Raw genomic sequence first — 10,803 nt, forward strand, 5'->3', positions numbered from 1 at the left:
CATATTTAAATTGTGATTATCACCGCTCATTATGTTGCGAATGAAGTGTTAGCTATGTGATGTGAATACCGTTAGCTACGAAGGTCGCGAATCTTTTGCATAAAAGTCAGTTATTGGTATTTTGCGATAAATCTTGATTATAGTGATACATGAATTAATCAAATTTTTAAAAAGTTTCAAATTACAAATAATAATATAAATCCGTACTAAAAATTTTTAATAATTTGGAGTAGTGTCTTCTATAGCTTCAGTAAGTTTTGTAATTAAACTGTTAGTTTAGAAATTAGTGGTTAACTGCGAAGCCACACAGAGAATGATAACACCGCGCACCGGAGGAATTTCAAACACTGAGATGCGCAGTAGGAACGTGTGAAACCGCTCGTAAAAGTCATTTTATCGCGCTGCTATTTTACAGTGCCGATTTTCAATCCGGATATCGGAAAAACGCGTAATTAACGTAGATTATACAACATTATCGCTGCCCGGCGTGTTGGGAAAACGTCTTGCACAATAAATTGCACGATGACGTAGTATCGAGTTTCGTGTCGCTAACATCCTGCATTATTAGATTACCGTTATTGAGAAATTGATTATTCGACAACAACTTCGACGATTGCTCAGTCAGCCAATTTTACATAGAAGAAAATCACTTACGACGAACCTGTTTTGAAAGTATAAAGTCTCTGTCCATCATTTCTAGTCTTGTAAAAATGCGAGCGCTATAGGATTAGGGGGTAAGCATAAATAACTCTTTTAGATAGCACAATTTTTCGAAAATTATATACAGATTGCCATTTTATAAATATTTTTCAACATATTAGAAAAGAAACACACACCATAATAGGGTCGCATATTACGTGAGTTAATCGCGTTTATACATACGCGTTGAAGAGAAATTAGATACGCCCGTTTCTAGGCATAAAAGGTAAAGACGCTTATGGCATTGTATAGCGCGCGCTAGTACCGTCGTAATAACAGCTATTAGATCGAAGTTAATAAAGCTACATCCACGCCATTAATTCCAATTTTTATGTATTTTATTAAAAGAGCTCTATTAAAAAAAACGAATAATAAAAGTGATAAAATTGTCATACTATGATAAAATCTTCAAAAGTTCGTTACATTTCATCAGATTTCGTCAGATCTTTTTCTAACAAGTGCATGCAGTAATATTGGAGGCGGAATAATAATCGGAAAGAGAGTATGTGGAATGATGAGAAGAATACTGAATGAAATGTTTGTTCCCGAGTGTTGACTGATTGTCAAAGATTATTTAGATTAATTCAGCCGCATCCTACTTTTGTTTCCTCTGCCGTAACAACGTGCCTCTCCCCCGAGCAACAGTGTGAGTGTTCCTTTATTGGGCCTCTGGCACACGGGGCACGGGGCCTTTTGCAACGAGGCCTCGCGCGGAGGCGTGCGATGCGTGGGCGTTCACGCAAGACTTCTCTCGTACACACTACGTGCCGGCGTCGTAAACACACACGAACACTCACGTGTACGTAGACGGACAAATGTAAAGGGTGCTTAAAACATTCCGGCACCTGTGCTGCTACAGGACTCCGCGCGCGGAAGAAGCTATTCATTGATTCGTCATGTTGCGTTAAAGGGAAGCACGGTCGATGCATATCTACATGCATTATGCAGCCGGTGTCGCGCCGCTTCTTTTCATTATCAGAAATCACGTAGACTTCGTGTTGACATTTTCTCTTTTTTCCACCATAAAAAAACGCCAACCATTAATGTGTATAGCATAGTAAGGAATTTTGGAAAAATTGTAAGATTTAGAAACACTTATTCTGATGATTTATTTTATATCGATATTTATATTATACCATACTGAGAGCAATTTGGCGATAATGTGACGAATTCGGTATGACTTTTCCAAAACAGTTGATTTTATTTTTATATAAATTGATTTCTAACTGTTTTAACCAAGAGACCAAGAGAATATTAATGATCTTTGAACGTAACTTTTTTTTCGTGCTGTATATAGTTTTCATAAGAACCTAAGAACCTGTGGAAGAGAAAGAAAAATCTTGACATATGGCATACAGACGTAGAACTCTCCAAGTTCGAGCTACCTGAAAAATTCTCACGGCCATCACTTCGCTTCACCCGGTACATGGTAACGAACATAAGCACACCCGTAAGCCCACCTATCAGCCTCTCGTTCGCCCATGCACATTACGCACACGCGTACGCCGCGACTTGAATAATACGGCTCGCGCGGCGTGAGCGTATAGACCTCACTCCTTTAAGAGCGTTTAAAGCTTGAGAGCTGAGAACACACTTTGCGCCAATAATCGCCGCCGTGGAAAGCGTCGCTCGTGAATTCCGTTAGATAACTCGTTAATTTTTAACGAAACGACATCGCTTCGCGTAAATCTGTCGGTTGCCTTTTCAGCTGCAATGCTGCGCTTTATTAGTGGTTCATGAAAAACCGTATTTTAATGGAAATCAATTTTCGCAAATATTTTCCCAAGCTCGACTTATGATGAATATTAAATTCCTTGACAGCGCTCGAATATATACACGGTAATATTTTTATTTGTGAGTTTACTCTAGTGAAAAGTGTTAAATTTTGCAAATGGAAAAAACGAGCTTTTTATCTCACGAAAAATAATACCATAATTATTTCACGAGTTGAAATAATCGCGATATCATTTTTCATAAAAATTCATTATTGGCCATATTGGCAGTTATCTATTACATTTGTCAAACATGTTATTATTATATCAATCGAATAATGTTTGTTAAAATCGCGATAAAAAACACACGCATCTCTTCTTTCAACGCGAAGCGTCAATGAAATGGGATTTGTGAAATCCACTTTTAGATGTAACTGCGATGAATGTTGAACGCATCGTATTTCGCATCGAAAATACTAATGACATGTTTTAGCGAAGGTCTCACGTCCACCTTGGTAGCTGTCTTGATTGTGATTTCACCAAATGCACGAAATTATCTTATTTGAATTTCACGTATGCCCGAGAGCGATTAAGAGAATATTGCGCTCAAGAACGATTTTTATATTCCTAAAATCGCGATCAACAAATGACTCGCGTTGTATTATTCATAACACTTTTTATTGCATGGATGAAAATAACGATGATTCGTTCGTACGTATCATGGCTATACTACGATAGAGGTTCTGTATATTAGTCTGTTCTCACAATGCTGTTTAACTATAAACGAAGCTATCGCTCCTTCCCTCCTTCCTTTTCTCTATATCTTTGATTGAGCTCTTTGATTATCGTTTCGATCATTCAATTAGCGCTCCTTTTCATCAAAGCCGAATCGCATCAATCACAGACACATTTATTATGTTTACCAAATATTACGGATCGAGAATTCACTTAATCAATTCACTAATATCTCCGTACATTTAAGCGTAATTAACAATTATGATGTTAATATAGAATGTCCATTCTCAGAACAAAGTTCGCTACGATATTAATTATTCAAAAATTTAAAATTATACGTATGTACATAATAAATTTGAACCGCTTTGTCTAATAGAGAAAATATAACAATATCGATAATACGGTTTAAAGAATAAAGCCCCAATGCTACGTTTAAGAATTATTTTGTGTAGTTATCTATTCAAAACAATTTTAAAGAGATCTATAATGAACCAAATACAAATAAAAATACAAATCTTTTAATCTTTTATTGAAATATATAGTGGAATTTACTTGTGTGAAATAGAAATACTATTCGGATGAAGTAATATTAAAAAAATTGATACGGCAATCTCGGGCTCTCGTGTAAAATCACCAATAGTGCGAGTTTAATGCAACGTATATACGAGCTTATCGTAAGATCCGATATTTCGTTAAGATGAGTACTGATTGTGAGTAACAGACAGTTACCAGTGACTCTATTTACATCTAACGTCTGTCAGTCGCACGTGTAACCGTTCGCTTCGATGACTGTTTATGTTGATAAACGAAGCTCATCATTGTGCAGAAAGTCATCCGCCGCGAGATACTACGCGATTCTAAATAAACGTATCGTGTAATTCTAAATAAACCATGCGGCGTTTCAACGACAGAAGTGCCTTATGTGCAAGAGAATTTATCGATCGGATGGTCGAACGAAGAAAACGTGATAAAATAAACGGAGTTGTACCGAAGAAAATTGATCATAACATATAAATATTTGCAACACATCGACGAGAGTTTTTAAGAAAAAAAAATCTTTATTCATCAATTATTTTAATATCGTTATATTATCGATATTCGTTTCATCTTTATCTTATTTGATAATTTATTATTTATGTAATAATATTTATTAGTTTTTATTTGAATAATTTTCACTTAATACATTGTGTCGTTATCATGCATAATATTTCTCTCTTTCTCTCTCTATCGAAGATGTAAAATAAAAAAAGATTATACACATACATACATACACACACACATATACGGTAAAGGATTCATTAAGTCGACGACGTGGACGCCGTCGTCGTTTCGCCGAGCGTGATTATCGTCATATGGATAATTACGGGGGGCAAGTGCAACGGGAACAAAAACTTGGCCAAGAAAGGCAACTAAGCGAAGAGAGATTTATTTCGTGCTGACCGACTCGCCGGGTGTATTCTACTTGAGCCTCTCATTATTGTACATGTACGGTCGTGTTGTTCGTGGCCGATTTTTCATTTTTCATACGGCGAAGCGATTGCACGTCAACAGTATTTGTTTATAGCACCATATACACGGGGGAAAAGTGGCTCGCGTAAAATAAATTATGGCCGCACGCCGCATTTCATCAACGTGTCAAGAATATCAGCCCTTACATCGTCAAAAGAATAGGTTGTGTAAAAAAAATCTGAAACAGAAATTTAGAATAGTATTGTGGTAATATAATCTTGCTGTGCACCAAAGATTTAAATTACTCCTGTAAATATGTACGATTGAACGCGAAAGCCAAGAATAATTTCTTATTCTAATTATTATTCTAATTTATTATTCTAATAATTCGCTTTAGGTTCGATCTTTTAATTTAATTCAGTCCAATTAATATAAAGTATTATTTTACGTTTTTATTAGCTACAACGGATGTAATTGTTTTAAAATCAAATCAATTATACGTAGCGAATTGCCGGACCATATTACAATTTATTAATTAAGCTTAATTAAAGATCCGCGCAGTTGATTCGATTGAAATTTACACATGATAAAGGGTAACGTATTTTCCTCTTATATTAATTTAAGCATATCCGCTTCACGATCAATGAAGAATGAATATGAGCCTCGCAAATAATAATGTCCGCAAAAGGATTAAGTATCCGAGGAACGTGTGTCAATGCGATTACGTTTTGTGCGATGACGTCGTCGTTTGCGGTGTCTCAAAGAGATATTTCCATAGTTGTCAAAAGCGTAGCTCACGATTATTTACGCGACTCAATCGAGCTCAGAAATAATGTCAAGGTCCTGGCATTGCGAATAACGTATTACTGACTTTTACATTTTACATTCATAAATGCCTCTCACGTAATATTATAAAGACAAGCGCGAATAACACATGCGTAATTCGTAAATATAAATATATACGGCAAACAAAAGTAAGCGTTATTTTCGAGATTCAAGAGAATTTAAATTCTTGAAGAAAATAAAAGGCATAGCAGTAAAATGAATATTACATTGTTCATGTATATTAATTTATCGCACATGTATACAAAAATAGAGATAAAACTTAGAAAATAAAATGACTTGCCACATCTACATATGTCCATTTCTACAAATTTCGTGCATTTTAAAGGTTACTATATTCTAGACAGAATATGGGAATGGGAGAAATAGCTACTTAATGTTCGATGAGAAATTTGTTACTTATGCCGACAGCTGCATCCACACGTGAGGTATCATGGGAATGCACCCGTTTCTGTATCGTCTTAGAAAACTATTAATTGTAAGAAGAAAGTAAAACCATGTGTTTGGATCCAAACATGCAAATACTAGTGTCAATTTTAATTTTTTAATTTTTGTGATGTTTATTTCTTATTAAATTTATTTTTTCATATTTATTATTAATATTTTAACAATGAATTAAATATTTGAAGAGTATAAAGTGCTGATTGTTTAATCAGAACAACTTAAACATTTAATAAATACAATGAATTAAATCTTCTTAATCAAGAAGGGAATTCACAGTTTTTAAGTATCAAATTAGATATATCTTGTTTTTAACAACACGAAGCTTCGATAAATGATATGGCAATTTGTGCCGCGCATTAACATAGGAATGGTACACGAGTGATTGTGTGCTAAATACTCTCTTTTGTTACAAACCAAATAGACTGGATGTTGCAAGCCATTATGTAACAGTGCACATGTGCATTGACGCACATGTGGACATGGCTCGGCATCATCAGGCAGGAAAAAAGACGGAGATGAGAGTTTGTTTGCACCTGCTACTGCATTCTCGAAGCGCACGCGAGAGCTTGTTATATGGAAATATCTTATTAACGGCTGAAAGAAAATGACGAGTCGGGACGATGTCATCGATAGTAAAAGCCCACGCAAATTAGACATGTTCAGAATTGTCAGTTTGACGCAAATAGCTCGAAAGAATATCCGATTACCTAGGCATTATCAAGTTAATATAATTACATATTTTTATTCTATATTATTAGCAGTTGTACTTTTTTTCTACCCACGCGGTTATAAAATAAAACAGCCACTTCCGACGCTTGTGCTAAATAATTTACGTGGCGTATGTCTGTTTTGTACGATATTTCAACTATTACATTTATAACATTATGTAGAATCTCTGACAATTGCGTAAACCTCGCCGAGTACAATAATATTCGTGTCTGCCGTGCCGAGTGTTAATCGAAATGTAAATGGCGATGGCAGGCGAACTATCTCTCCTCGAGAACTTCACTATCGCTTTGGGGCACAGCGCGTGTTATCATGGCGCGCGAGTAGGTGTACCGCGTCGTAAAGCGCGGTTAAATCACGCTCTTATTCGTTTTACGCGGAAACGGCGTTTACGCTGTCTTCGTTTTAATGGCGAACTAATCCTCGGGCAATTACGGCGGCCTGTGTAATCCAGCCTGCGAGAGCATTAATTACGCGAAACGGAAAAAAATTGCATGCGCGCCGGAGGCTGCGTGCCTTCGTTCCTAAAAAAAGATGTGAACACAAACGGACGTGGAACACTACGAGAGATCCGTATTCGTTTACTATTTCGTTGTAGTACATTTGGAAAGTTACTATAGTGCTTATTACAATCGATGATCTCACTTATTTATGTTACTTTGGTGCTAAATTTTTTCCCTGCAACAAGCAGGTAAATCTTCTAGATTTCTGAATCTATTTTCCGGTAGACATTATTATCCGGTATTTATTAATTTTGATTTATTAATTCTGAATTATTAATTTTATTTAAATTTTATATTTAATAATCTCAAATATTAAAATTATTATGAAAAATCTCTCAATTGAATGAGAATAATGTAAATAATTTCCATTGCTGCATTTATTTCAAATTAAGTTGAATAAAAATCAAGAGGCAACCGTGTTGACTTTTTGACATTTCAAGCCCTCGTTCTCACGAACCGTTTATCAAAAGGCGAAAGCATTCGATAAATGCCAATCACTTATGCGTCGCTTTAATCGCTAATAACGTTTCCTACATTACGCTTGACTTGATCATATTGCTGTCAATCGTAATAATCGTGACTCGATGTTTAGCGCGCGCTCTCAAATGAGACGGTGCACGTGTACTCATGTGTCGTAGATTTGTATGCAGGAAAGATCAGTGTAGTTACCCAGCAACGTGCTCGACACGATGTCTCTTTTAACGTGCCTATGTGTTTGTTAAAAAAAGACGTTCGTCTTTTATGAAAATATCGGTATATCGTTTGGCATCGAATTGATAATAAAGCGCGACTGCATGCAGAAATGCCTTATCGAAAAGTTTACGTTTAAAAATAACATTTGTAATGAAGCCGATATATGATATATGGGCCTGTCGTAAGGGTGTCCGATAACATGCTTGATACACATGCAAAGAGATAAGTTACAATCAAGCGTACCTAGAATGTAAATAACGATGCAATCATTCATAAATAGACGTTCTGTAACGCTGCAGTGCAATATGCAAATAAGAAACTATCGTGGGTGTCCCTGCCTGCGATTGAAATGCGATAATCATATTATATACATCGTGCAAAACTGATCGCACTGATATCAGTCCCTTTAGGCTAAATTAATGCGATCATCAGATAACGGTCGTATTACCGAGAAAGAATATGAATTCAAATTTTTTAAATTTCCATAGATAGTAAAAAGGAGCAATCAATAAAGATTTAGTTTTTTTTTAGTATATTGTAAAAGAGGAAAATAAATATAATGGTATAACATATATCTCTCGAGAACTCTATCTTATTAATGCGAATTATTAACGCGCTATTCCTAACGAGGGTTTATCGTAAAACAATAACACTCGACCTCATATAGCACGGGTTATTGACTCTTTGGTCGACGTTCCAGCGACTAATCGATGTGCAACAAAGCACACAGCATGCGTGAAATAATTATTCAATTAAATCAATAAACGCATTTAACAAAGATTCGCGACCTCAGTTATGAAATAATAACGCAATGCGGCGCGGTAAAATCGCCGCAATCTATCCAGAATGCTTATTAACATGCCACAGCGAATAAATTTAATTTATAACTATGTTACCGTCAGGTAGTTAATTCGTTGTAGGAATCGCGTGCATTCGAGATTGGCTCCAGATTTAATTTAAGATTCCATCTCACAATCAGGTTAGTCCGCAAGCCTTCGCAATATAATAATCTTTTAGCAAGCATAATGTTTTAAATTGAAATATCTTAATTGAAATATTAATCTTTCTTTGTGGAGGTTTCAAACTTTATTAATTATAATATCAACACAACAATGAGAAGTCTTAATCGATTCAACTATATAAATCTAATAATTTACGTTTTAGTTGCGGCATGCAAAAATGCTTTTTCATTATTATTATAATCATAATTATTATAAGTATTGCCTCTTAATTATTTTCACATTAATTGCAAAGATGTCATAAATGAATAATGAGAAGAGATTTAATTATTATTTATTTAAAAAATTAATCGCTTTTGTCGCAAATTATTCAATCTTTGCTGAACGTATATTCGAAGTAAACTAAAGTGATTATAAAAATCCTTGATTAAATATACACAGCATCCCTTTACGACCGCAAAACCCTCGTTCCCCTACAATGGTTTTTTTTTTCGGTCTGAGATTCCCCTCAGGTAAATCGTCCACAAATGAACCCATCTATTTACGCAAACGCTAAAATGACCACCAACCTGTCAATCCTTTCCATCCTCACTCGCCAGCACCCGCATCATCGTCGCGATCGACGCGACGTGCGCACGATCGTGCGCTACAACACGATGATGAGGACGGCGGCGAAGTTACGCCGATCGATCGATCCTGCACGGTCACCGGCGAGATCGCGCGCGACAATTTCCACACACACTGGTCCCCGCACAGTCTCGGAGAGGTGACTGGGAGATTCTGTGGACCGACGGTTCTGGTTCACGACTGGTTCTTCTCCTTCTCCTTCGGCCTCTGGCCCCTTCCATCGGTGCACACACCGTTCGCGGCAAGAGACGCGGAAAAAGAGACGCGGGTAAATGGGCGGCTATGCGCGCCAAGAGGATCGAAGAGAGAAGGAAGAGGCGGATGAGGATGCTGAGGCTCTCGACAGGTTGCCCCCCGTGTATCCGAGGAAAAGGGACGAGACGGGGAAACTCTCAGACCCACTACTTGCCGTAGGGATCGGTAGGGTCAGGGACGGATTCGCGGATTTTAATTTTGCTCCTTGCGTTGCTATTTAGCAGAATATGTATTCCATATATATCTATCATTCAATTGTTTTACAACACAAATAATATTCGTCGATTAGATTTCGTATTTCGTAAAGATTTTTAATATTCTTGGACTTTAGTCCAAATTGATTCTCTTTTGTTGCAACATTAGTGAAATAATAGAAACGCTTAATTTCTATTATACAAACAAACACACACACACACACACAATTTGATCCGAAAGCTAGTATTCTTACCTAGAATAAAGGGTAGATAATTTTTTTTAAATCTTTTAGTTTGCGCCTATATCTTTGTTAAATGTAAAATTATATGGATATTCTTTATTTGACCTTCATTATTTAATTTGTTCTTTCAACTTCATGGAAATATGCGGAAGAACCAAGAATGGAATGGCTCCAACAAAAAGAGCATTCTTCTGGCAAATCTTCGGCCCTGAATAGGGCCCTTCAGAACTTTACACCCCACTACCTGGCACCGACGTGACCCGACCAAGTCCGAGAAGGTTCTTACCTTTGTCCCAGGTAGAAAGCCGATAGCTCCGAAAGGCTGCGTTTTAGAATCTTTTCTGCAAAGGTCCGTCGCTGAAATCTCCTTGCGCGAAATTGCGATGAAACTCATCGTCACAATTTTTTTCATTAGATACCAACAATTTTATTTCGTTAGGAAAATATTTCTTATCAACAAAAACATTGTATAGGCTAAGTACAGATAATTGTTAATAATGATTACATTTTACGACTGACATTGATATTTTTTGATAATTAGGTTATACGTACAAACGTATAAATTTAATTAAATGGTAGCTTGGAATGTTTGTGATGATGACATAGAACTAATCATCAACGGGCAGTAGCCTAATGATGATTTGTTTCTCGTCAAGTGCCAAAGTCAACAAAGTTTAATAAAGCAACTGCAGAGCGGTGGCAATGACCTGATCGTGTAAGAG

At 36.3% G+C, this 10,803-nt stretch overlaps 1 protein-coding gene across 1 annotated transcript in view; it reads right to left on the minus strand.

Annotated features, from left to right (window-relative positions):
- Positions 1-9,540, minus strand: part of Kank (KN motif and ankyrin repeat domain-containing protein 2 kank) — a 36,409-nt gene extending 26,869 nt beyond the window's left edge. Inside the window, exon 1 of the mRNA XM_071716236.1 lies at positions 9,333-9,540. The gene's annotated coding sequence lies outside the window, so the exon portion shown is untranslated. The remainder of the gene's footprint in view (positions 1-9,332) is intronic.
- Positions 9,541-10,803: the final 1,263 nt, after the last annotated feature.

The sequence above is a fragment of the Temnothorax nylanderi genome, unplaced genomic scaffold (genome assembly GCF_030848795.1).
Source record: "Temnothorax nylanderi isolate EJ_2023f unplaced genomic scaffold, tnyl_v1.0 TNYL_tig0179_pilon, whole genome shotgun sequence".
In the NCBI taxonomy this organism is placed as follows: Eukaryota; Metazoa; Arthropoda; class Insecta; order Hymenoptera; family Formicidae; genus Temnothorax; species Temnothorax nylanderi.